Source organism: Panthera pardus, unplaced genomic scaffold (assembly GCF_024362965.1).
Source record: "Panthera pardus isolate Hobbes unplaced genomic scaffold, ASM2436296v1 HiC_scaffold_11, whole genome shotgun sequence".
NCBI lineage: Eukaryota > Metazoa > Chordata > Mammalia > Carnivora > Felidae > Panthera > Panthera pardus.
In genome coordinates, this window is record NW_026526666.1 from 38,738,479 (window position 1) to 38,764,680 (window position 26,202).

General features: G+C 37.3%; 1 protein-coding gene across 23 annotated transcripts in view; it reads right to left on the reverse strand.

The window, feature by feature from the left end:
* Positions 1–26,202, reverse strand: part of ADGRL2 (adhesion G protein-coupled receptor L2) — a 621,134-nt gene that overhangs the window by 548,306 nt on the left and 46,626 nt on the right. The window lies entirely within an intron of this gene.

The window sequence follows — 26,202 nt, forward strand, 5'->3', positions numbered from 1 at the left end:
TAGCAATAAACCAGTACGTCCAGCTTTGGACTTCACAGGTTTGAGCTGAACAAAATGGATTTTTAAAAACATGGTAAACTGACTTGTGAAGAGAGGCTAAAGATTTCTATGTTATTCAGCCAAGCCAAAGGAAGAGAGAACATGGCCAATGCCAGGAGTGGCAGTGGCCAATCCCCCAGAAAGTAGAAGCTGGTATTTACTGCTATCTTGGTAATGGTGTTGTTATTATGGTATTTAAAAAACGAATTCATTAATTTTATTGAACATGATAAGCATAGGACCCAACATCGGTGTCTTTATTCTAATTAACAGAATGTCAAATGATGTATTCTTGCTTTTAAAAATAGCATCAAGGATAGCATTTTGGGGAAAAAAAAGTCCAAGTGATGAAACAGAGCTGTATTTATCCCTGAGACCACCACTACATTATAGCATGAATCTAGTACAAGTCTCCCTGAAAGGGGTTCCAGAAATCCCATCTACTAAGGGACTACTTTTAACCATAGTCATGGAGTCATCCGAGACAGAATGCTGAGGAAATAATGTGAAATCGATCCAAGCACTAACGTCCTTGCAACATTCCACTTTAACATTCCTGAATCTCAGAACCAGTAGTGGAATGTTAGAAGCATCTAAAAATGGCCGAGTTTCCAATAGGTTTGTAAGCAGTAACATGTTCTTTCTATTTGTATGAATGTTTCTGACCACCAGTGAGTTCATTCATAGCTTCTGAATAAAATTTCTCTTCTTGCTGCTGTTTGGTGTCTTGAATACTTTTGATACATATCAGGGTCCTACATAATCTTGTCCTTCTTAACTGTCCAGCTTTATCTTCTGGCTTTTCAATGGTGAAATCTAATCACTCATCTTTTAGCAAATACCTATTCATCTTTTCATTTTGAGCTTCCGTAAGAAGACTTCCTTGGTTCCCCAAGCTGGACTTAAGTTGTCAACCCTACTGCCATTACACTTACTCACATCTCATTTGACTATAACCTCTTGAAGACAGAGACAATATCTTGTTATCTTGGTGGGCTAGGTACCTAGCATGTTGTCTGGAACAAAGCTCCATGATCACTGGCCTCCATGGAAGCCCTAAAGCAGACAGAACATGATTGGTGCTAGGCATGGTCTTCTATGCATCCCTGCTTTCAAATGAGGGCTGACTGGAAAAGGAGGAATATGCTCTACTCAGGAAGTGGGAGACAAAGAACGGATCTTCATGACTCAGTTCTCTCTCATCTTATGTACCTGCATGGAGACCAATGAAATGGGTGCCAAATAATCAAGAAATGCCTGAAATAGCTGTGGCTGTGCTGAAATTCCCAATAAATACCAGGATCCTGGATGGATGTGGTAGCCAGTGTGGACAAGAGTGGGTATGTAAGCTGGAGTGGGCAGTTGCCACCATTGTTGGGACTTGCACATGTCTGAATTGCATGCCAAGATCCCCGGAATTGCCAGTGGATTCGCTGGCAGCTTTGTCCTACTTATTTCTTTAGTCTCCTAACAAGGCAATTTTGCATTTTATGGAATTCAACATTTAAAAAAATTTTTTGTTTTAGTTCCAGTTTGTTAACGTACGGTGTTATATTAGTTTCAGGTGTACGATATAGTAATCAAATACGTCCATACATCACTGAGAGCTCATCACAAGTGCACTTCTAACCCCCCATCATCTATTTCACCCATCTCCCACCTGCCTGCCCTCTGGTAACCATCAGTTTGTTCTGTGTAGTTAAGAAACTGTTTCTTGGTTTATCCCTCTCTCTCTTTCTCTTATCCTTTTCCTTTGCTTTTTTGTTTTGTTTCTTAAATTCCACATATGAGTGAAATTATATCGTATTTATCTTTCTCTAACTTACGTAGCTTAGCATTATACTCTCTAGCTCCATCTTTGATGGAATTCAACATTTTTATCCCCCTCACTGTGTTATGTTGGGGTATGTTGTGTGTTTTAATAAATGGTTTTGAATCAACAGCTGGATAAAATGATGGGATTAAGTACTCGGATTAGTCTGATTAATCTCAGTACTTTAAAAAAGGTACCCATTATCCTACTCATTCTCATATTACTCTCTCTTTCTAAATATATATATGTAATATATATTATAGATGTCTACTTATATGTACAACTGTATATTTATATGTATGTTTATATTCATGTATTTAAAGGTGGTCACAACATACTGTTGGCTCCTGTTGACATATTGCTAATTATCAGCCTTTCTCATACATGGTGTATTGAATCTAAGGTTTATGTATTTGATCTTTGGACCTACTACATTTCCAGACAGTCCAATTTATTAAGTGAAATCTTTGCTTCAGTTTATTGCCCCAGCTTGTCTGGATACTGCCAGATTCATATTCTGTCTCCTAAATCACTGATTTTCCCTCCAACTTTGAATTGTCTGCAATTCTGATGACTTGCGCACCGTGTCATAACCAAAACGCTTGACAAAATCAAGGTTAAGGAATGATGTGCTGCATCTATGCCACACCACTAGAGATCATTTTCTAGGCTGTATATCCATCCAGGTCCTTATTAATTAATCTATATAATTTTTTAGACATCTAACTTACTTTTCCACATTGTACTTGACAAGTAAGGCCTTTTTGTTGTAGCAGATACCTTATGGCTATTGTACATCCTATTGTACCCTGTAAGTAACTTTGCTAAGGAAAAAAAATGCTTCCGGTCAGCTTTGGTATGTTATTGAGAAACTCAAAATGAGTACAAATAACAATTCAAAAGGATTCTTTTGATTGCTACTTCCCTTTCTACGTTTCCACAACCCATCCCTTCAGAAACATGTTTTGAATCTTGCCAAGGATTTATGTGGAGCCCATTTGTCTATTATTGAGGAAACTGAAGACTGAAGTGTTATTTGACATTTCTACTAGTAGGTTTTTGGCTTTCACTATGGTCTTGCCCTCAAGCTCATCCCACTTAGGGTTTTTCAAATGCCAACATTTTGGGTGAGATCTTTCCACCTTAGAAAACTAAACCAGGTACAATTATTCATTCATTTATTTAATGTTTTCAACATTGATTAAGCACTTTCTAAAAAGCTCTGTACAGATGTAAGACTTGGTTACAACCACTATTTAGATAGTTACCAGCTACTGGGTAAGACAGCGGTTCTCAAAGTATGATCCCCAAATTAGTAGCATCAGCATCATATGAAGATTTTTAGGCATGCTTTGGAGCTCCAGACCAGATAGGCTGAATCAGAAACTCCGAGAAGCCATGTTTTTGTTTTTAATTTTTTAAATGTTTATTCATGTCTGAGAAAGAGACAGAACAGAGAATGAGTTGGGGAGGAGCAGAGAGAGAGAGGACACACAGAATCTGAAGCAAGCTTCAGGCTCTGGGCCGTCAGCACAGAGCCCGAGGTGGGGCTCAAACTCATGAACCATGAGATGGTGACCTGAGTGGAAGTCAGATGCTTAACCGACTGAGCCACCCAGGAGCCCTGGAAGCCATGTTTTAATAAACCTTGTCCCCTGTGTAATTACGGTGATAGACATCACTCTTTAGAACTACTAGAATAAGGGTCGCCTTATTAAGCATCCAAGTCTTAAGCATATCACCTTAGGTGGTGATCTCAAGGTCGTGAGATAGAGTCCTGTGTGTGTCAGGCTCAGCGCTGAGCATGGAGCCTACTTGGGATTCTCTCTCTCTCTCTCTCTCTCTCTCTCTCTCTCTAATTCTCCACCCCCCACCTTCCTCTGCTGCTCATGCTTTCTCTCTCAAAATAAATAAATAAACATTTAAAAAAAGAACTAACAGAATGAGACATACGGGTAAGAAAATAGAGTGTTGTACTTCTGTTGTTGTCAACGTGCTTCTGGAGGATAGAAGAGTTACTAATCAAAATGATATGACTGTGCATCATAAAGCTGTGGGTTTTAGTTGTATGTACAGGTGGACACCTATACTTCAAGGGTTTCTTTGGAAAGATGGAAAGATGGAAAGAAAACATCTCTCTACCTACTGATGAGGTACATTGTCTCAAGAGGGGACAAAGTCTATTATTAAGCCATCAGAAAATTGATCACCTCGAAAACGTTTTGGGAATGACATGGGGGTAACAAACAACAACTTCACCAACCAATTAATTACAGAGTGCTAAGCACTGGAAGCCAAAATCTGATGTGGCAACATACTAAAACTTGGAGTAAATTATAATCAGTCAGTCTAGCAACAGGTAAGATTTCTAGGTTGTACAGGAGATAACAAATAAAGGCACGTAGGGTACAAATGAGAAAAGAAAATTTGACCGCACTGATATTTCTCCCTTCCCTTTATGTATTGCCTTACATAAGGTGAGAGTGTTCAGCCTTACCAGCCACCATCATATCTTAGAGGGACATGGTTCCTTAGCTCTATGATGCACTAGCATCCTTTGAATAATTTATGAAGATTTTTGTTCAATTTTATCTAAATAGAATTTGAGTTTATTCATCTTTATTCTCAAATTTTCATTAATTGAAGTATTGCTGTAATAATTTCTAGATTTTTTTTTTTTCTTAATTGATTGATGCACAGTGCACAAAGTCTTACTGACATCACAGATTCAAGGATGACCTACCTTTTCACATGAACAATAGACAGGTTGTTTGTTTCACACTCGTGTGTCGTATCTGAGATCTTTATGCCACAGCTTACTACTGGGGGAGACAGAGACCCCAGTGTTCTAGATCTCCTATGCTGATGCTTCTCACATGACTGCCCTTCAGCTGTACCTATCACAGACCTCCATGTCAGCCCTTGTTCCTTTGTTCTTTGTTTATCTGTTTATATATCTGTCACCTCCATTGTAATTTGAACATACTAGGGTTTCTGTTCATTTCTGTGCCCAGTAATTAATACTATGCTTGAGAGATGATTTCCGTAAGTATTCCATAAGTATTTATTGGATATGTGAGTGAATGGTTGGATGACAAAGTACACGATTTTTCTTGTTCAAAATCATGGCACACTTTCTGAAAAAGGGCCTCCACATTTCTTAATAAATAATTGCAATAGAAACTGACACAGAGATGTAAGTCTGTACCTTTATCCTGTGTTTCAGGTAGCGTCTTGCATATGATAGAACATTTCATGTATAAAGAACAAAAGTGATTAATTATGGAATACATAACCTGTGTTGTTCTGTTTTATAAGTCTTTTCTTACTTTCTCTTCAAAACAAGCAAATATTTAGAAGTGAGAATCTCAGTAAACATACTTAATGATTTCAATGGAAGCATTAGTGTTGAAGATCCAAGTTTAATTCCGCCAACTCATCCTTTCCATTTATACTCTTCTTTCATCTTTATCCTGTTCTCCATCTTTTAATTGCCTTTCTCCAACTCCAGTTAACTTTTCTGCCTTCTGTTATTTCAACCTAACTTGATATGTGAAAGTAGAATTTGCAGAAATAGCTACCTCGATTTGTGCAGAACACTAAGGTCTCATCCTTATGGCTGTGGACCAAACAGGCAGAAAAGGGAGCATTGGTTGCCTCTAGTTGCCTTTGTTCATGTAATGGTTGTGTGGGTGGTGGAGACCCCAAAGATGCTGCTTTCCTACTCAAGGCCAATATTAATGAACTCCAGAAAATGAGAACTTAGTCCACTTTTTAGTAACATCTGTGTCACTTGGTACCCATGGCCTAGAAGTATTTTAAAAGTATTTTATTAGCATACTGAAATTTCCCATTAAATGCTAGACTACAGGACTCACTAAGTCACACACTGTATTGAAAACTGTCCTTCATGAGACTTCAAAGGGTAGACCTAATGCATTTTTCTCATCTCTAATATCAATGATTCTATTATACTTAATGTAACTTAATTCTTTGGGTATTTCCAAATGAAAATTTATTACATAAAGTGAGGTGTTTTTTTTTAAAGCACAGGGGGTAAAATCATATTTAATGAGGGATGAGATAGATTTTAAGTGCTGCAATGTATTTCTAAAACAACTGGAATTGTTCAAAATTTCTGAAGTACTCTGCCCTAAGCATTCTGATGGTAACTGTTTTCAGGGCTTAGTATCTGAAATTTATTATTTTTTGGCAAAGAGAACATTCTGAGAGTGAGACACTCAAGTATCTTTAGGATGCTTATATTTAGTTGTACAAATAATTTTGTGACTATAGTAATTTCCATGCAGAAACAAGAGCAATTATTTCAGTTTCTTTGGTACACAATATGGTTTTAATAAATCACCCTCTTTAGAATTTTGTCTCAGGTAAAACGGACAAAAGCAGATAAAATTAGGATTATTTTTTTGTTAGCAACAAGCACTGTGCTATTTTATGAAAGGGAAAATAAAAAAATGCCCCCCAGCAATTATTTAATAGTTTTGGATTTTTTTAAAGTTTTATATCTTTTCTTTAAAATTCTGGGCCAAGGCCAATGTTCAATTTCTACTATACCAGTTGTATTCCATAAAAAAGGTAAAAATCAATTAAAGTCATATATTCTGGAAGAGCATCTAAATGTATGGAAACGTTATTAAGTTAAAGCCTTTTTTTTTTGTTTGTTTTTTCTGGCAGTTCTCCTCCAAATTGTGTCCAAACCACTTTGTTTCACTGTGGAATAAAGGAAGCTGTGTGTTTTCTTTTCTTGGCAGGTGAAGGTGGAACTAATCCAGAGAGGAACTTCTTTGGTAGTATATGGCGTGACAGAAACTGGCTAACCGATGACGTCAGCCCATAAGGAAGAAACTCTCAAGGCTATTCCACTAACTTTGGAAATCAGTAAAAGCTGCTGTCCAGTTTGCAGTACCAACAAGCTTAGTAATAATGAAAAATAAAGAAGTAAAAATACCTAATCCCAGTACCAAAACAGTCTAGCTCTTCCTGTAAGATTACAAGTGCTTCATGCAGATTAATGTTCAAATGATGCCTTGTTTTATGTAACATGTTTTTCTGCTATGGCTTTTCTGAGCTCAAGGGTTTTTTTTTTCTGTTGGTTTGTTTGTTTTTTTGTTTCTTTGTTTTTTTTTTAATGTTCATAGGAACTATAAATTGATGTAGTCTAGTTTTCCCTTGCTCATGGGAAAGAAAAAGTATACATGGCCTTTCAAATGAGCCAATCACTTCAGAAAAAGGTCATCCATTCAACTGAAGCAAGATTGCTATTAGAAACAGAACAACAGCCTTGTATAAGGAGGCATGCATTTTGCCAGAAGTAGGCTCTATCTGAATGCTTTATGCTAAATCCTTTAACCCTAACTCAAATGAAAAACAACCCTGGAAATGTTGTATTGTGCCAAGTGGCTACTAGTCTCAGACAATGTATGTATGTATGTGTTTGTGTGTGTGTGTGTGTGTGTGTGTGTGTGTATACATACATATTTACACACACATATGTATACAGTTATATTTAAATGTATATGTATATATATATATATATATATATATACACACAAGCACATACATTCTTTATTTTATCCCTGATATATCTAGCTTGATGGAAGAATAAGCATACCTATATATCACCATATATTAGCTCTCATTTATCAAAAATGCTTGCAGTTACACATATTGTAGCATTTGCTTGAAAGGAAAATACATTTAAGAAATCTACTTAGCAAAACATAAACCACACCTAAGCTATCAGTATATGAACTAATATCTTTATACTGCTACTGATTATAAATATTTAAGGATTTTCTTTTGGTGAATGCTTAGAATATATTATTTCAAAGGTAAACAATAGCCCTAACTGCAAATGTTTTTTAAATGTTTATTTATTTATTTTGAAATAGAGAGAGAGAGAGAGAGAGCACACATGAGCGGGAGAGGTGCAGAGAGACAGGGAGAGAAAGAATTCCAAGGAGGCTCCATGCTGTCAGCACAGAGCCCAGTGTGGGGCTCAAACTCACCAACTGCAAGACCATGACCTGAACTGAAACCAAGCGTAGGATGCTCAACTGACTAATCCACCCAGGCGCTACCAAACTGCAGATATTTTATTCTTGTTGCCAAATACTATAGTTATTGAATCCCGGAATATATATTTGTGCATTTTCTCTATCTTTCTGTCCTCATTTCTTGTGTTCTGTCTGTGTTACCTTTTGTTATCTTGTTATCTCTCTTTGTCTCTGAAATACACACACACACGTATACACACACACACACACTCTCTCTCTTAGAAACATTAATTTAATATAAACATTAATATAATATATATATTAGATGTAATAATGAAAATATATAGTGGGAATGCAAGCTGGTGCAGCCACTCTGGAAAACAGTATGGAGGTTCCCCAAAAAACTAAAAATAGAACTACCCTATGACAGGGATACAGGTGTGCTGTTTTGAAGGGCCACCCAGGTGCCCCGACAGAGATGGTTTTATGTGGGAGTTATGCCCAAAAAGTTATGCCTTATTATTCTTAGAATAATAAGAATGAGCTCGGGCACCTGGGTGGCTCAGTCGGTTGAGCATCCGACTTCAACTCAGGTCATGATCTCACAGCTTATGAGTTCGAGCCCCATGTCAGGCTCTGTGCTGACAGCTCGGAGCCTGGAGCCTGCTTCACGTTCTGTGCCTCCCCCTCTCTCTGCCCCAACCCACTCACATTCTGTCTCTGTCTCTCTCAAAAATAAATAAACATTAAAAAAAGAAAGAATGAGCTCAAGTGGATGGGCATGTAGAGATGTCGGTGAACACATTTCATGCATCAGTAAAGTACATTCAATGAGATAGAAGGATACAAAACAATGGTATGGTGGGAAAGTGGGGGCACAAATGTAGTGGGACAGACTGCTAGCAGTTCAGTAGTATAGGAATGTAAATTTTGAAGAAGAGACATTAAAGGCGCATGTTGAGTGGCGCCTGGGTGGCTCAGTCAGTCAAGCATCTGACTCTTAGTTTCAGCTTAGGTCATGATCTCATTGTTTCCTAAGTTCAAGCCCGTGTCAGACTCTGCGCTGACTGTGGGGAGCCTGCTTTGGGTTCTCTGTCTTCCTCTCTCTGTGCCCCTCCCCCCTCTCGTACTGTCTCTGTCTCTCTCAAAATAAGTAAATAAACTTAAAAAAAATAGAGACACATGTTGAAATCATTAAGGATCAAATAGTAAAGGTCTTTGTATGCCATTGATGTAGTTTTGGATTTATCTTATGTGAAAGTTATTAAAAGATTTCAAACATTGGATTGACAGATCAAGATGTATGTTTACATTCATCACTCTGGAAGATGTGTGGTGAGTGGGATGGGCCAAGAATGGGGTATGGAGGGGACACAGGTGGGGCAAGGAGACATGGAGGCTCTAATTACAGAAGTGGCCAAGGGAGGTAGAGATAGCTGAAATTTTTGAGACATTAAGGAGACAAAACTGGTAAGACTTGGGAAATAATTAGATAAGGGGGAAGGAAAAACGGGTTAAAAACTCATTGCCTAGTTACAGGTTTGTTCAAGTATATGGAAATTTGTGACACCAAGATAAGAGATACATGAGGAAGAAGCAGGGCAGGTAGGAAAGTTGCTAGACATTTGAAAAACTTAACTAATTAATTATTTTATTTGAGTATAGATGACATACAATGTTTCATTAGTTTCAGGTCTATAACCTAGTGATGTGACAAGTTTGTACATTATGCTGTGTTCACCACAAGTATAGCTATCATCTGTCCCATTACATTGTTCTTACAGTATCATTGACTGTATTCCCTATGCAGTGCTTTTTATCCTTGTGACTTACTCATTCCATCACTGGAGGCCTGTATCTCCCACTTCCCTTCACCCATTTGGCCCAACCCTCCATGCTCCTCCGCTCTGGATCATCAGTTTGTTCTCTATGTTTATAGTTCTGATCCTAGTTTCAAAAAAATTTTTTAATGTTTATTTATTTTTGAGAGAGAGAGACAGAGACAGAGACAGAGAATGAGTCAAGGAGGGGGAGAGAGAGAGAGGAAGGCACAGAATCTGAGGCAGGCTCCAGACTCCAAGCTGTCAGCACAGAGCCGGACGCGGGGCTCAAACTCATGAATCACGAGACCATGACCAGAGCCGAAGTTGGACACTTAACCAACTAAGCCACCCATGTGCCCCTGATTCTGCTTTTTATTTGTTTATTCATTTTATTAGATTTAATTTATGAGTGGAATAATATGGTATTTGTCTTTCTCAGTCTGACGTATTTCACTTAGCATGATATCTTCTAGGTCCATCCATGTTGTCTCGAATGTCATTATCTCATCCTTTTCTATGGCTCTGTAATATTCCACTGTACACATATACCACATTTTCCTTATCCATTTGTCTATTGACATTTTGCATTTCTGTGACTATAAGATAATTAGTTGGCTGTCTGGGTCTAGAACTCAGGAGAAGTTAATGGTAGGAGAATTTATAAATCATGAGCATTCAGAGAGTGATTAAAATCATCTCAGGAAAGTAAGTAGAATAAAAAAGAGAAAAAAACTTATGATAAATCACTGGAGATACAACACTTCAGGATAGATAGGAGAAGAGGAGGGATGGAAATGGTCAAAGAAATAGAAGAAGAGTCTTATAGAATCCAATGGATGCGACGCTTTCAAGAACCATAGATTTGAAGTAACTAAAATTCACTAGAGAGACTAAAAAGATACGTAAGCATAAACTTGAAGGATTGAGGCACTTCATATCGTTTTATTTCAAAGGAATCTTGGTTGAATCCGTAGTGCAACTGTGGAATTCAGGTTACTGCAAAGTATTTCTGCATTAAATCGGAGGCCAGAGAGTTTGAGATTGCAGAGAAATATCGTCTTGATATGTATTAAAAGGATACGTGATCCTGGGCCAGTGAAAAGCATAAAGACAGCAACAGTGAAGCAAGAAAACTAGTTAGAAAACCTAGAATCTGCATAAAATATGCTCTACATTTCATCTTACAATCTTTTGTTTTACTACTGCGGTTTTGTAGGATTCCTGGCATGTTCCTATAAATATTTGAGCATTGAACCTGCTTCTTTAAATAACTGTGATAAAAAAAAAAAACCTCACACCATGCCAAATTGGATTTTCTATTTCTTTTTTCTGGAGCCATATGTATCATATCCAGGCATATTCCCTAGTAAAGGGCCCATGAAGATGATGGAGATGCGTAAGTTTCCTTTTGCCTACATGACTTATCTTAAACATTACTGTAGTAACCAGTTCACTTGTTATTCAGAAGTAGGAAAACGTAGGGCATTTATGATGACTGAAAGAGCCAGGTTAAAGATTTTCATAAATATTTTCAAGAGGAATGAGTGACAAAACTTGTTGAAAACCAACATAGAATCCTTCATGTCTCCATTATTCAGCAGAAGAGGAGGAAAATCTTTGAGCAGCAGAGAAGAGAAAGAAACCAGTATTCTTTAAGAACCTATGGGGAGTCATGCCCTGTGCTAATGTGTCCATATATGTTAATAGACACATTTGGCTTTTTAAAAAATTGTTTTGTGGGGCGCCTGGGTGGCTCAGTTGGTTAAGCGTCTGACTTTGGCTCAGGTCATGATCTCACAGCTCATGAGTTTGAGCCCTGTGTAGGGCTCTGTGCTGATAACTTGGAGCCTAAAGCCTGCTTCAGCTTCTGTCTGTCTGTCTGTCTGTCTCTCTCTCTCTCTGTCTCAAAAATAAACATTAAAATTTTTTTTTAAAAAGGTCTTGAGATAATTTACCCCATTTGCCAATGAAGAAACCTGACCATGGGAAAATCAGGTACTGTGTTGAAAATCATATAGTCAGTGATAGAGCTATCATTTGCAATCAAACTACCCAATGTCAGTGGTATGGTTTAAAATCCAACAGATTTCAAATAAGGGTGAATAAGTGCAAAAGTTGAACCAGGGAAGTAAAATGTAGATTTCATTGCAATCATGCTTATGGATATTGTAGTCATCAAACGAAGATTTTCCATTATTATTCCCAACCAATGATTCAGTGCCATGAAGAGATGTCTTTTATGGCACAAAGGTAGAGGGTCTCACTTCTTTTGATAAGAGAAGACAGAAAACATTTGATTTTCTTTAGTCTTGATGGAAATAAACATCAAGGAAATGGGGATAGCCGTGAGATAAACAAAGAGGGCAGCATATATAATCCTTGTTTATTTTCATTTTGAAGGAGAGTGTAAGATATTATTTGTGGATGGAAGTGAAAGTGAAAGTGTAGTGTTGATAAATTCCATTCATTACTTTCCCTATATTTTGAGAACTTTTTATTTCATGTCTACATTCTATGCCACCAGTCTTTGCTTTGGTCTCCACCTTAGTTCAGTGGGACTTATTATCTAAACCACCACTTTGTCTTCTTTTTTAAAATGTTTATTTCTTTATTTCTTTATTTATTTGAGAGAGAGAGAGAGAGAGCATAAACAGGGGAGGGGCAGAGAGAGAGGGAGAGAGAGAATTCCAAGCAGGATCCATGCTGTCAGTGCAGAGCCTGACATGGAGCTCAAACTCACGAACCATGAGATCATGACCTGTGTCAAAATCAAAAGTTGGACGCTCAACTGTCTGAGCCACCCAAGTGCCCCTCACCACTTCATCTTCTAATTCATGATCTGCTGCTTCGCTTCTGACCTGAAACTGTTTGACCACACACAAATGGACTTTTTGTTAAAGTTTTATACTGATCTTAGGTAGATGTCCCAATGGGAAGCCCAGTAAATCTTGGTCCAATATACCTTCAACTGAGCTCCAGGCTCAGGTAGATCAGCTGCCAGATAGGATGGAGAAGCAAATAAAATCAAATAAGCAATGGTTATCACAATCCAAGTATAAGTCACAGATTCAAAACATTCATTACCAGTGTCTCATTGTTCCTGACATGAAGAATTCTAGTGATTGACTACTAGAGTACTGCTTAGAATTTTGGAGTTTTTACTAATTGTTTCACTCTTTCCTGACCACAGTAATGCAGATAATAAAAGGTGTAGTCTTAGCCTTTCAAGTACTCAATTATTTCATCACATTTCATGTTAAGAATGGTTAGGTCTAGAGAGCAGAGCTGAACATCCATATCTGCCAAGCTTATTGTCCTACACTTGGGTCCATCACATTAAAAATGATTAATTTTCAACTCCTTTTTTATCTTTATTTTCCTGTGTTTTTACTCATGGAGTAAATACATAAGTTAAATCTTTGGTTGCAAAGAGGACCATGAAGAACTGAGCTTGGAATAGGGAAATAGGTCAAAATACAATTGGTGGATTTCCAATCCAATGTATATATGAAAGAAAACATGCTCCTGGACCAAGGCAAAGCCATGAAAACAATAAAAATAGAAAAATTTCAGGGCTCATCCTTTCTTTGTTCTAGTAAAATATTCACTTTCTCCCCTCACTGTGTTTTCTTTTCTGTCTGGCTTTCTGTTGGTTTTTAGAGTAATGGGAGGTAGAGGCAGAGTGAGAGGAAAAAGAGAATTGGAATAATAGATTATTAAAACAAAAACACAGCAGAAACAAGTACTGAGGCATGAATTAAGTCCTCTACAGATACTGAATGTAAAAACGATTCACCCTCACAAAGAAACAGAGGTCTTTCAACAGCATTAAACGTCCTTAGAAAAGTCATTTGCAACACAGTTTAATTGAAGTGTTTGTTCATTTCATATTAGAAATAAGAATGTATTAATACAGTAGACATTTTCAGAGGAAAATATCATGGTGTAAGTATTTATAGGTTTCCATTGTTTCCTCAGTGTAATATATGGAGGCATTAATTTATATTCCAATGTGTACTTCAGAAAATTGCTTAACTTGGCAAGTAAGAAAGCTACCTCTCTGGACTGAGAAAAAAATAAACAAATAAAATACAAGTCTCTTGCAACATTGTTGCTACACAGAGATAACATTTAAATGGCTTGATTCGTTAGCAGTATACGGGACGACTTTTGTTATTTATTTGACCAAATGAACCAATTGTTGATGCCTAGGGTTAACATAGTTTTAAGCTCCCTGGTGGCTACTCCTATGTGAGAATTCTACCCAGTTGGTAGCCTGCAGTCCCTCAGAGGAAGGCTAATTCTGTACTAGAACACATTTTTTTTAGTTGTCAAACTTTATGGAAAATTTGTTATGTATAGACATCTCCAGAGAAAAAATTATTCAGTTGGATTACCATAGGATTGACTCATTAATAGCTTAATTTGAATAATGACTAGGTTACCCTTTAGCATGCTTGACTGTAGCAAGGAGATTATTAAAATATCACAGAAAGCTTCTTTTTCCAAGATTAAATCAAAGTTTCCTGTTCTTGATCTTACAGCTGTCAGGAATACTACACATTACTAAATTTTGTCCTCTAATTGCAATATATTTTTTTCATGTCCATAATTACATCCAAATACTTAAATGACTCAGGATATTCATTCTGCTTAATAAATTTCTACCACTATGTAAATACATATAGCAAGGGCATAGATGCTGATAAATGACAAGAATCCAATGTAGTGAACATAAGAAAATGTATGTATATCTGGAATAATCTAACAAGAAAAGTGGCAGAAAGTCCTACAGGTTGACAATACCAAAATATAACAGGGTTACAATGATTAAAAAACAGGCTATAGCCTGCATCATTAAGATGTTAGGATCGGTTAAGTAAAGTAGACATATCCACTGAATGGAATATCACTTGATCATTTGAGAAGAGGCTGTAATAACATGAGAAAGGCTTCATAGCTCAACAGATTTTAAGGAGATGTAACAAAATATTAGCCATATCGGATCATTTGATGATCAAAGCATGGGCATTCTTGTGCCACTTCTTTCAGTTAAAAAATAAAAAGGAAAAATACAAAGACGATAAATGCTATGAAGACTGATACTTTTTGATCTGTACTCATCACCGCTCTATTCCCTCAAAAATCGAAAAGCCTATATATATATATATATATATAAAGATATATATATATCTTTAAAAAAAATTTTTTTTAACGTTTATTTATTTTCGAGACAGGGAGAGACAGAGCATGAACAGGGGAGGGTCAGAGAGAGGGAGACACAGAATATGAAGCAGGCTCCAGGCTCTGAGCTGTCAGCACAGAGCCTGACGCGGGGCTAGAACTCACGGACCGCAAGATCATGACCTGAGCCGAAGTCGGCCGCCTAACCGACTGAGCCAAGCAGGCGCCCCTATATATATCTTTTTTTAATTAGCTCTGACTAAACATTTTTTACATATAAATTTGGTGACCCCTATTGTCTTTTCTTGCGGAGAAATTAGCATAATATTAGAAGGACAGTGGAATCCATGCGATAACTAAAGTTTGATTGGATTTCCAAATCTAAGCTTTTGTTAGTCAAAAAAATTAAAAAAGCAGCTGCAAAAGTTATAAGATTAATATAATGAACATAATGAACATTTTGGACACAATAAAAATAATTCTTTGGGAGAAGTAGGGATTTACCTCAGTCTTAGTTTTGAAAAATCTTCTCATGTGACACTTCATAGAGAGAGGAGACACAGAGTAATATAATGAAAGAAAAATCATGCTGAAAAACCTTCCCTGTATTAAATGTCAAGGTGAGATTCCTATAGCGTTTTACTATACGACCGCTTAATGAAAGCCTAGAACACCATACCAAAGTATCTTGGAGAAAGCAATGGGCCAAATAAGTATCATTCAATGTTCAGCTTCTTGGGATACTATAAGCCAGACACAGTGTCTATTAAAGCTTGAAGGAAGAATGGACACTGTCTCCTTCATTAGGCATAGACAGGAAAACAAAGGGCTTTCCAGAATGGGAGGGCAGCATTAACAGGGAATTTGTTTTTGGAAAAAATTACTGTGAACTTTGCGAGAGCAAGGAATTATTGTAGGGAAGGCAGGAAACATTTCTAAAGATAGGTAGAGGTCTTACAGGGTTGTCTGTGAACAGGTTTTCTTAGAGGGCAGAAGACATCTTAATTGCTTCGTGTTTATTCCAATGCCTTGCGTTTAACAGGTGGTTAATAAGTGTTTGCTGTATTTTAAAAAGTCAGGGAAAAGAAAGTGTTTATACCTTTGAAACTTCTAAAGGAAGTTTCTATTTCGCTCTTGGGTACCGGAAGTGGAAAAACCAGATTGACTGGGCGGACTGCTCATTTTTCTTACTAAGAAAGTAGAAATTAATATTGATATATTTATTCATTCATTTATTTATTCAACAAACATTTATTGAGTGCCTCTAATGTACCAGTCCCCATTGTGATATCGTGATTTATAACATAGAGTCTTTGTCCTTAGGAATCACTTAAAAAAAATTTTTTTTAATGTTTATTTTCGAGAGATAGAGACAGAGCACGAGCAGGGCAGAGGCAGAGATAGAGGAAGACACAGAATCCAAAGCAGTCTTTGGCTCTGAGCTGTCAACTCAAAGCCCAATGTGGGGCTTGAACTCATGAACTATGAGATCATGACCTGAGCTGAAGTCAGACGCTTTACCCACTGAGCTACTCCGGCACCCCAAGACTTTGTTAAAGCTTCGCACCACCCTGTGTAGAATCAGTGAAATCTTAGGGAAGAACTCTGAACTGTCAAATTTAAAGGGCTGAAAGTAAATGGTAAGAGCAGGGAGAGCCATCTTCTCTTAGCAAGAATGTAGCCCAAATCCCAATCATGGTAAGTTTGGGTATTATTGAGAGACTGCTTTTCTAAAAGGCACATTAGAGTATCTCAAATGGCATTATAATATTTGCATTCAGCGGACTCCAAAATGGCAGCTTGGAGACTTTTAAATCAATGGAGCTCTACTCAGGGAATAATCACACTGTGAGAACGTAGCCCTGTGTATCATCTACTGAATGATACCCAACAGAATAAACATGCATGTGAATTGTCATTGTGGTGTGTTGTCTTTCTTTTTCCTTTTTAAAAAATAAAACTAAAGATAATGCAACTAACACTGCTCAACAGTGCAAGATGAGGTCGTTCTTTTTTCTTTGTTTCTGTTCCTCTTGTCATTTGCATTCCTGTTGTATCCACAGATTTACTACTTAGTTCTTAAAATGTAGATATTAGATAAGTAGACTTTTTCCCAGGGTGCATTAAAATGTTTTTGGAATGCTTTGGGAGAAATATTTCCTTGCTTATATTATATCTAGACTGAAGAGTGATAATGAAAGATAAGGGGTGTCAATGTGGTTTTATGGGGCACACTGGCTGTGTATTTTCTTTTTTCCATCATTTGTTCATTCGTTTGTCATTTGTTCTGTCTTTCTTTTCTTTCTCCCTTCCTTTTCACAAATATTTATAAATCACTTTTCCAGGAATGGGAAATATAAGCACGAAAAAGATAGGTATGATTCCTGTCCTTGTAAAATTTATATTTACTTGGAATAGACAGAAAGTAAGCACATTTACAAAAAGATAGTAAGAACAACATAGAGAATAAAACTACATATAATTATAGGGAATGATTTGTATGAACAAAATACTTTGTCATATTTGCTACTGGGAAAAATACACTTGATGAGTTAATACTAGAACTGACAACTGACTAACATGCAAGAAGCAAAGATCTGGGGGCAGAGAGTTCCAAGCAGAGGAAACAGCAAATTCAATACCATGTTTAATTTGTTCAAGCAATAGTAAGATAGCTCCCATGAGTGAAGATTATAACAAAAAAGGAAAGCATCATATGAGAAGAAGGGGGAGAACTAGGCAAAAAGTAGATCATAGAGAGTCTTGGAGACCTCATCAAATGTCCAGATTTTATTCAAATGGGAAGTGATTAAAGAGTTTTAAGTTAAGGTGTGATCACCCTGCATGGCATGTGGAGAAAGGACTGTTATTTACTGTAGTGGTGAGGAATGATTGTGAAGATAGGTTCTGGGTAAATTTTGGATATAGAGCTCAAAAACCTTGCTAATGGATTGGATGTTGGAAGGCAAGAGGGGGTAGAGAAGAAGTCAGACTGACTCATAAGTTTCTGGCTGGAAAAAGTAGATGATAGTTTCTCTCACTGTGTGTGGAAAGCCAGGAGAGAAGCAGGCTGGGAGTAAAAGGGTTGGTGAGGGCACATAAAAATTTCTGCTCGTGGGTATGTTGAGTTTGAGGTGCCAAATAGATATTTAGGTCAAGGTGACAAGGATGCAGGTGGACATACAATGCTGGGGCTCAGGGGCAAGATCAAGGCTGAAAACAGAAACTTTTATCATAAGTTCATGAGACTGGTCATGACTCATCTTCTCATCTACCACTTGGGGGGAAGTGGCATACGTATATACTCCTCATCCTATCCCTTTTATGATTAGTGGAAGAGGATTAGAGAAAACATTAAGAATGCAGCCTAAAATCTCATAACCAAACAAAGCAATCAATACTTTCAAATGACCATGACTTGATGAGTGCCATATTAATTATTAATGCCTTGCTTTAGCTATTCACACAGCAGAAGTCACTTGTGAATTCCCCAAAGAGTTCCTATCACAGTTTCTGGGAACTTACACCCAGATCTCTGTAGATAACTGTAATCTGGTGGGGGGAAAAATGGGCAAAGCAATGATAAGTCTTCAGATATGTTTTCTAAAGTTCTTTTTAATGTCTTTTTTTTTTTTTTGAGAGAGAGACACAGAGTGCGAACAGGGGAGGGGCAGAGAAAGAGGGAAACACAGAATCTGAAGCAGGCTCCAGGCTCCTAGCTGTCAGCACAGAACCCGACATGGGGCTCAAACCCATGAACTGTGAGATCATGATATGAGCCGAAGTTGGACACAACCAACTGAACCACTCAAGCATCCCAAGTCTTCAGATATGTTTAAATGAGATCTATGAACAAATTTAGACTAAAATATCTAGTTGGTAAATCATTCTCCCATGTACACACATCTGGACTTGTAAAATTATACCTCAATTAATCAAGAATTTTGTTTTTGAATTGGTCCATATAGTGGAATAATCTGTTTATAAAGAGATGGTTTATGAAGTTTCTTTTCGAAAGGGCAACCAAAAATGTATTTTATTTTTTAAAGAGTCATTAGTTTTTCCAGAATGGAGGACATGAAATGAATGAATAAATGAATAAATGAATAAATGAATGAATGAATGAAATGTAACATCCGAACAGCTACTATTGAAATTTGGGATTTAAATCAAAACCTGGAGTTCCTTCTTTGAAAAACATAGGTAACCAATGACAGATTGAATCTATAGACTGTAAGCTTTATGTGGACAGAAGCCATTTTTATATTGTTTAGTGCCCTAGGTCTACTCAGCCTTTTGTAATATAATGCTTCACAATGGCTGGAGCTCAATAAATAGATCAGACATGAAGTAATCGAGTGTAAATAATAAGCTAACAGAGTCATTTAAAAGCCTGCATATTTGTTGTTCATAGTCAAGAAAGTGTGTTTAAGAATTATCTAGCCTCGGGGCATCTGGGTAGCCTAGTCAGTTAAGCATCCCACTTCAGCTAGGGTCATGATCTTGGGGTTCCTGGGTTCAAGCTCTGCATGGGGCTCTCTGCTGTCATCATGGAGCCCACTTTGGAGGCTCTGTTCCCCTCTTTCTCTGTCCGTCCCCCACTCTCTCTCTTTCTCAAAATATATATAAACATTAATTTCTTTAAAAAAAGGATTATCTAGCCTCAAAATCAAAAACACCAGAAACAAGTGTTGGCAAGAATGTGGGGATAAAGGAACCCTCTTGCACTGTTGGTGCAAATGCAAACTGATGTAGCCACTGTGGAAACAGTACTGAGTTCCACCAAAAAGTTAGAAATAGAACTATCCTATGATCCAGGAACTGTACTACTGGGTATTTATCCAAAAACTACGAAACACTAATTCAAAGGGATACATGTACCCCTATGTTTATAGCATTCTTTACAATAGCCAAATTATGGAAGAAGTCCAAGTGTCCATTGATAAATGAATAGATAAAGAACATGTGGGATAGAATATCATTCAACCATAAAAAGAATGAAATTGTGCCATTTGCAATGACTATGGAACTAGATGGAACTAGGGGTATAATGCTAAGTGAAATAAGTTAGAGAAAGACAAATATCATATGATTTCACTCACATGTAGAATTTAAGAAACAAAACAAATGAGCAAAGGAAAACACAGAGAGAGCGAGAGAAAGAGAGAGAAACCAAGAAGCAGACTCTTAACTAACTGAACAAACTGATGGTTACCAGAGGAGAGGTGGGGGGATGGATGAAGTAGATGATGGGATTTAAGGAGTGCATTTGTTGTGATGAGCCCTGGGTGATGTACGGAATTGTTGGATCACTATATTGTACACTGAAACTAACATAACACTGTATGCTAACTATACTGGAATTAAAATTTAAAAATTATAAAAATAATGATCTCATCTCCATTCAACTACACAGTTTTATTTATTGATTTACTTATTTTATCTTTTTTGGGGAACCTAAGTCCTTTCCACATCAGGCTTTTACCATCGGTTTCCCTTTTTCTGAATCCTTTCCTTCTTCCTGTTCCTCTACCCTCTTTCTCTAATTAATGCTGGGCAATTTGTTAGACCTCAGCTCAAGCAGCACTTCTTCAGTGGATTTTCCTCGATCTCACTAAGTATATCTCTCTTCTATCACTTGATAATGCTCCTATGGAGGAGTTATTAAAATTTCCAGTTATACATCGGGTAACTGTTTAATTGATATCTTACTTTTCCATTATAACGGAAACAGTCCTGTCTTGCTCACCATTGTATCTAGGTGGGGACAACAGTAGGCAGTTAATACAAATCAAATACCTTCACGATTTTCAAAGTGACAAGTATCATGGAATCTCTAAAATGCAACCCCAAAACAAGACTGTTTTATTCAGGCTGACATCTTACGATTCCAATAGAAATTAATAAAACTATCCGTGAGATTTTCACCAGAGAGAAAATTTCATATATATCATATATTTGAAGAAATTAAAGAACACAAAAGCAACATTTCCATATATCCGTTTTTAAATTGGATTATTCAAAGATTCAAACTGAATTTAATGCAACAAAAATCTAGGACACCATCAGTTTCTGAAAAAATCTAGATTCAGTGCGTGTATTTTACCCTGAGCACAGAGGGCATGAAATGGCATCTTCGAGTTAGTCATCAAGGCACATTCATTTCAAGAGAGGCGAGGTCACTGCTTTCTCTCACTGCACCTTATTCACATGATGTGGGAAAAATATTCTCATACCTGCTTATGAAAAATCTGTCTTTCCCCACATTGCCTTGGAAATTCACCCTCTGCCACACAGGTTTAAAGGTATAAAATTTATCCTGTTTCCATAAATTAGCTTTTGTGATTTTTTTTTTAGATTATGTTGAAAAGGGAATTAGAGGTCTAATTTCCATACTTGGAGGCTTCATTCTTCTAAGTAAAAATGGCTAATTAATAAGTACCTTTTAGTTTAATGCGTATAATAACTTATAGGAAAATGATTGTTACTCTGCATTTGCTAATTTACTTTATTATTACTCCATATTTTTATAACATTTTAATGTTTACCCAGCACTTTCGCTTCTTTGATTTTCACAAGAGCATTCTGAGCTATGCAGAGATTAATATCCTCATTTTGAAAATGAATGAATTAGGGCTTAAGGAGTTTAAATAACTCCAGAGGCATAAGAGTTTAGTGAAAAGGGTATGCACATTAGAGTCAGGAGAGCTGAATTTGTATATGGATTTTATTAGTTACTGGCTCTAGGACCTTAGGCAACTTACTTATAAACTCCCTGTCACTCCCCGCTCCTGCCAAGCTTCATTTATTTCACCTGGAAAATGGTAGTGTTATTCATTTCATATCATTGTTGTACAGAACAAATAACAAGACATGTTTGAAATAAAAAAATATGTATTAAAGTGGTGCTAAGAAGTTGTTTTTTTTGTTTTTTTTTAACCAACTACCCATGGGTTAAGCGCTAGTATTTTTTTCCATAACGTCATGCTATGGAACAAGAGGTAAAACAAACAAACAACAACAACAACATCAACAACGACAAATGTTGGAGTTATATCCTGGCAAATATACTGGAGACTTTGAAGGAAACAGCTAGTAAAGGAGTAAAGATGAATGGCTTTAGTAGATCTAGCCATCACATGAATGTGAAGGAGATAGAATGAAAACTTACAGGGTTGGGGTGGGGTGGGGGGGCGCTGACATTGTATTTTCAGATGTAGGATGTTTACAACCTGAGAACTGAAGACGGAAGGAATCTGGGGGCCTGATCACAAATATTAGCTTTCCTAGCCTATGAATATAAAGCACAAGACAAACAATAAGGCAGAACAAGAACAAGGCCCAAAGGCCCAGTGTTCTTCCTTCTGGCTAAAAAAGGGGTCAACCTGGGAAGACAAACCTTGCTGTGTTTACACTTTCTCAGAAGCTTTTTGGATGTCAGTAACTATTATGTAGGCATCTCTTGGACAGATGAGCTTTAAATACCTGGTACCTGAGATGAAAGGAGATCTGTGACTCTTAACGGGCTTCAAAAAGATAACTTCTTAATGCTCCCTTGAAGACAGACTGAAGTATCCCACTGAGATGTTTACGAGGCTTCTGTCAGAAGAGAATGCCGTGTACCTCATTCCATAATGCGGAGAAAATAACCAGAGATTCCCTCACAGAGAATTGGATGGGACCCTCTCACTTCTTTCTCCTTACTCTTTTTTGCTTTCTAATTTCTTCAGTTCCCCCTTCAACAAAAATTAATTTTAAATTTAGTAAATGTGTTCGAGGTCATATAGTAAGCAGAGGAGAGAGAAGTTGAATCCATGCCTGGCAAAAATCCCATATTATTTTCATTGATCCACACCTTTCTTTTTTAAATATGATCTGAAATATTTTCTTTCCCTTGAAAGCAGATAGCATTTTGCAAGGTATAACCTAAGCCTCAGTGAAATTTTAGGTTGAATTCAGCATGCTTAATTTTTTAACATTCCTTTTAGAGATGACACCATTTCCCTTAGTTCATTTGAAATCTAATTGAGGAAAGCCATTGTATAAATATTAGGGGTGGGAGAGAGGAAAACATTTGAGAATTGTCCTGGAGGGCTATCTCAGGTGCTTCTATTTCTACCCACTGGCAAGCTGTTACCTAATAGAATAATTTCATATCAATTGGTAGGCGTTTTCTGTTAGCATTCCTCTAGCAAACAATGTTCACATCCTACCCAAGATAATAACAGGGGAGAAAGATACGTAATGGTGGCAGTAAGAAAACATTTTCCTAATTTTGTACACAATGAGGCTCTTAGGCAGTTGTCAATGTTATCTGTATAAATGCAGAGCAATAGTCTGATCCAGGGGTTACAAAGACAGAGACAAGGTCAGGCCCAGAGGGAGTGGGTCACCATTCACTGGGTAATGGCAGATAAAAAGAGGCCCTTACTTTTCACAAAACACCTGTGAGAATTCAGAATCTGTGTGTGAGAGCTGGCAAAGCTGAGGGACCTAGGGAACGTGCTTCTAATCTTGTTTTCCATGAAATGTTCTACAAGTTGTCTGTGGTGCCCTTTCTGGGACTGCAATGCATTCTTTCCCAAATGCCAACAGACGTTATGTCCCCCATAGGGACAACGAAAACCCTTCACTTTCATCATAGTCAACTAGGCACCCGAAGAACTTAATAATTTACTTTTTGGACCACGCATCGAAACAAGTTTATAGATGAAGAGAAAGCATACATGCATGTTTGAAACTAAAAATTGTATGCCAAGTTTCAACTAAATATAACTTGAAATGCAGAAGACACGAAAACTGCAAATTGGGGTTTATTAAGGCATAGCAAAAGATTGTCTGCTCTAACAGCAAGTAGCAAAGAACATTACAGAGGGTAACTGTGGATGTCTGGCACGTATTTTTTTTCCTATACAGTTCCTTTTCCTAAAATCTGTATTTTGTATCTTTAGAATCTTTCTCAAAAAGAGAAAGGGAGTGTAGTGATATTTGTGAAACAGCCATGGGATAAATGCTATTTAATATTCTGATTTTAACCAGTTAAATCAATAAGCAGGCAATTCCTAAGACCTATCTGGTAAAAGACATGGGGCTGCTTGACCTAGAGGATACAGAAGTACACCAATTTCCTTGCAAAGCTCGCAGCCTGCTTTTGAAGCAAGATGGAAGAATTCAGAAAGGGAACTGATTACAAGACAAGATAGAATACATTCTAGGTGAGTGGCACACACAGATGTTGTACGGGTATAGGAGAAGGAAACCTTTCTTTGGATGAAGCTGATGTGAGGGCTTTATGGTATAAATGTGAGACTGGAAATATGCTGGTTTCTAGTAAGGTTAGTGGGAAAGTATTCTGAGAGGGGCCAAAGAGAGGAGAGGAAAGACACCAGTTACACTTCAATCCTTATTCTTTCCTTCACTCACTCAATGTTTATTGAGGACCTACTCTGTTTCTGGTGGTGTATTAGGTGCAAGGAAATACAATGTTCAACAAGATCCACATCCGGCATCTGAAGTATGAATTTATAGAGGTAGTTTAGTATATAATTAGGAGTTTAGGCTCTGGGGGAAGAAATGGCATCCCAGAGCTTCATCGTTAGCTAGTTAAGTGACCTTGAGGAAGGTCCTCATTCTAATATTTATTTCCCCTATCAGTGAGATACGACTGGTAATTGTAGCTTCCTTGTATGGTTATTTGTGAAGATTAAATGAAATAATGTATATAAAGTACTGGCTTAAAGTAGTTGCCCAGTAAGTTCAAATCCAGTCTGCTGGACTCCAAAGTCCCTTTGCCATCATGTCATATTACACCCACACTCTCATTCTATCTTTCTTTGGTGCTAGTTCTCCCTTTTTCAACCCTACAGCATTTCCAACACTCCTCAGATTACTCATTTTATACTCATGCATTAAATGCTACATGGGTTCATGTTTGACCCTCTTCTCTTACTCCACATATTTTATTCTAGGACACACTCTTCCATTCACGATGGTTTTAACTACCATCAGTTCACTGGTGATTACCAACTGCTCATCTGTAACTTTATCCAAAGCTTCCCTTGTGACCGCCAGAACCACAACATCCTTGACATGTCCACACGGTCATCCCAAAGCACTTACAATACACCACATTCATCCTTTTCTCCCTCTTGGGTTCTCTGATTGTTTGAAGACGTTCTTCAAATGAGCTTTTAGGCACCAACCCTCGAGTCAGCATAGACTTTTTCTTCATCCTCATCTTTCCACCTCCAATCAATCATCATATCCTGTTAAATTATTTTTTTGCATATTTCTTTTCAAATTCACTTCCCTTTCTCTCGTGTTCTTGCCACTTCACTTATTAAGTCTCTGATCATCTCAGAAATTGTGATTTCTAGGTGTGATGTGAAGCCCAAGAATCTGCACCTTTATAAATTCAGGTGTGTTCGGTGGCCCAGCCATTAGAACGTCTAACCTAGACTGTGGTCCCTCTCCTTCTAAACTTGCCCCTCATTAGTTTGTCCTTGTGTTGGATAACAGATCTGAACATGACATTCATCTGCTCAAAAATCTTCAAAGTCTCCTTAATATTTACAGAATTAAAGGGCCCAGTTTAAACTTTCCAGTATGCCAATAACCAGTTCTTGAGACTCTTTCCGTTCCCCTGAAGTTCAGTGCTAAGCATTGCTATTGACAGGATGGGTGATGCCTAAGTGCCAGGGTCTGGAGGAGGGAACACCGGGGTACAAATTCTGACAAGTAAAGTGAGGTTAATAATAACACCCAGCCATTAGGTTCTTGTGACGATTAATTCACACACACACACACTCACACACACACAATATTGCCCACTGTGTAGCAAGCATTCATTACATGTTGGCTATCAATACTTCTTCCAACCCTCCTTGCAACCCCCAATGCTCAATTTATGTTCACCCACTACTATCTCTGAATATTCTGAAAGCATTTGTTTATCTTTCTATCCCTAACCCACTCCCTAACCTGATTTGTTTACCTGACTAAATCCTTCTATTCCTATTAAACACTAATTTAAATGTCATCTCACTTTTGAAACCTTTCTTGACTTACCCAGTCAAATGTAAACACTCTTTCCTTTCACTTCCATTGCCGCTGCTTTAAGGCCACTAAATTGTATGTATTTCTCTCTTTTTTTTTTTTTTCCTACATGGAAAATGTCTAGATGACTAAAAGAAATGGCTGTGAACTAGACAGGTACATAAGCTTCACCAAAGGAGCTTTAAAACAAACACTTTCTCACATGGCAATCTTAAATCGGGAGGAAGAGCATACAGCAGTAACATACAACGGTATTTAACCACCGTTGACT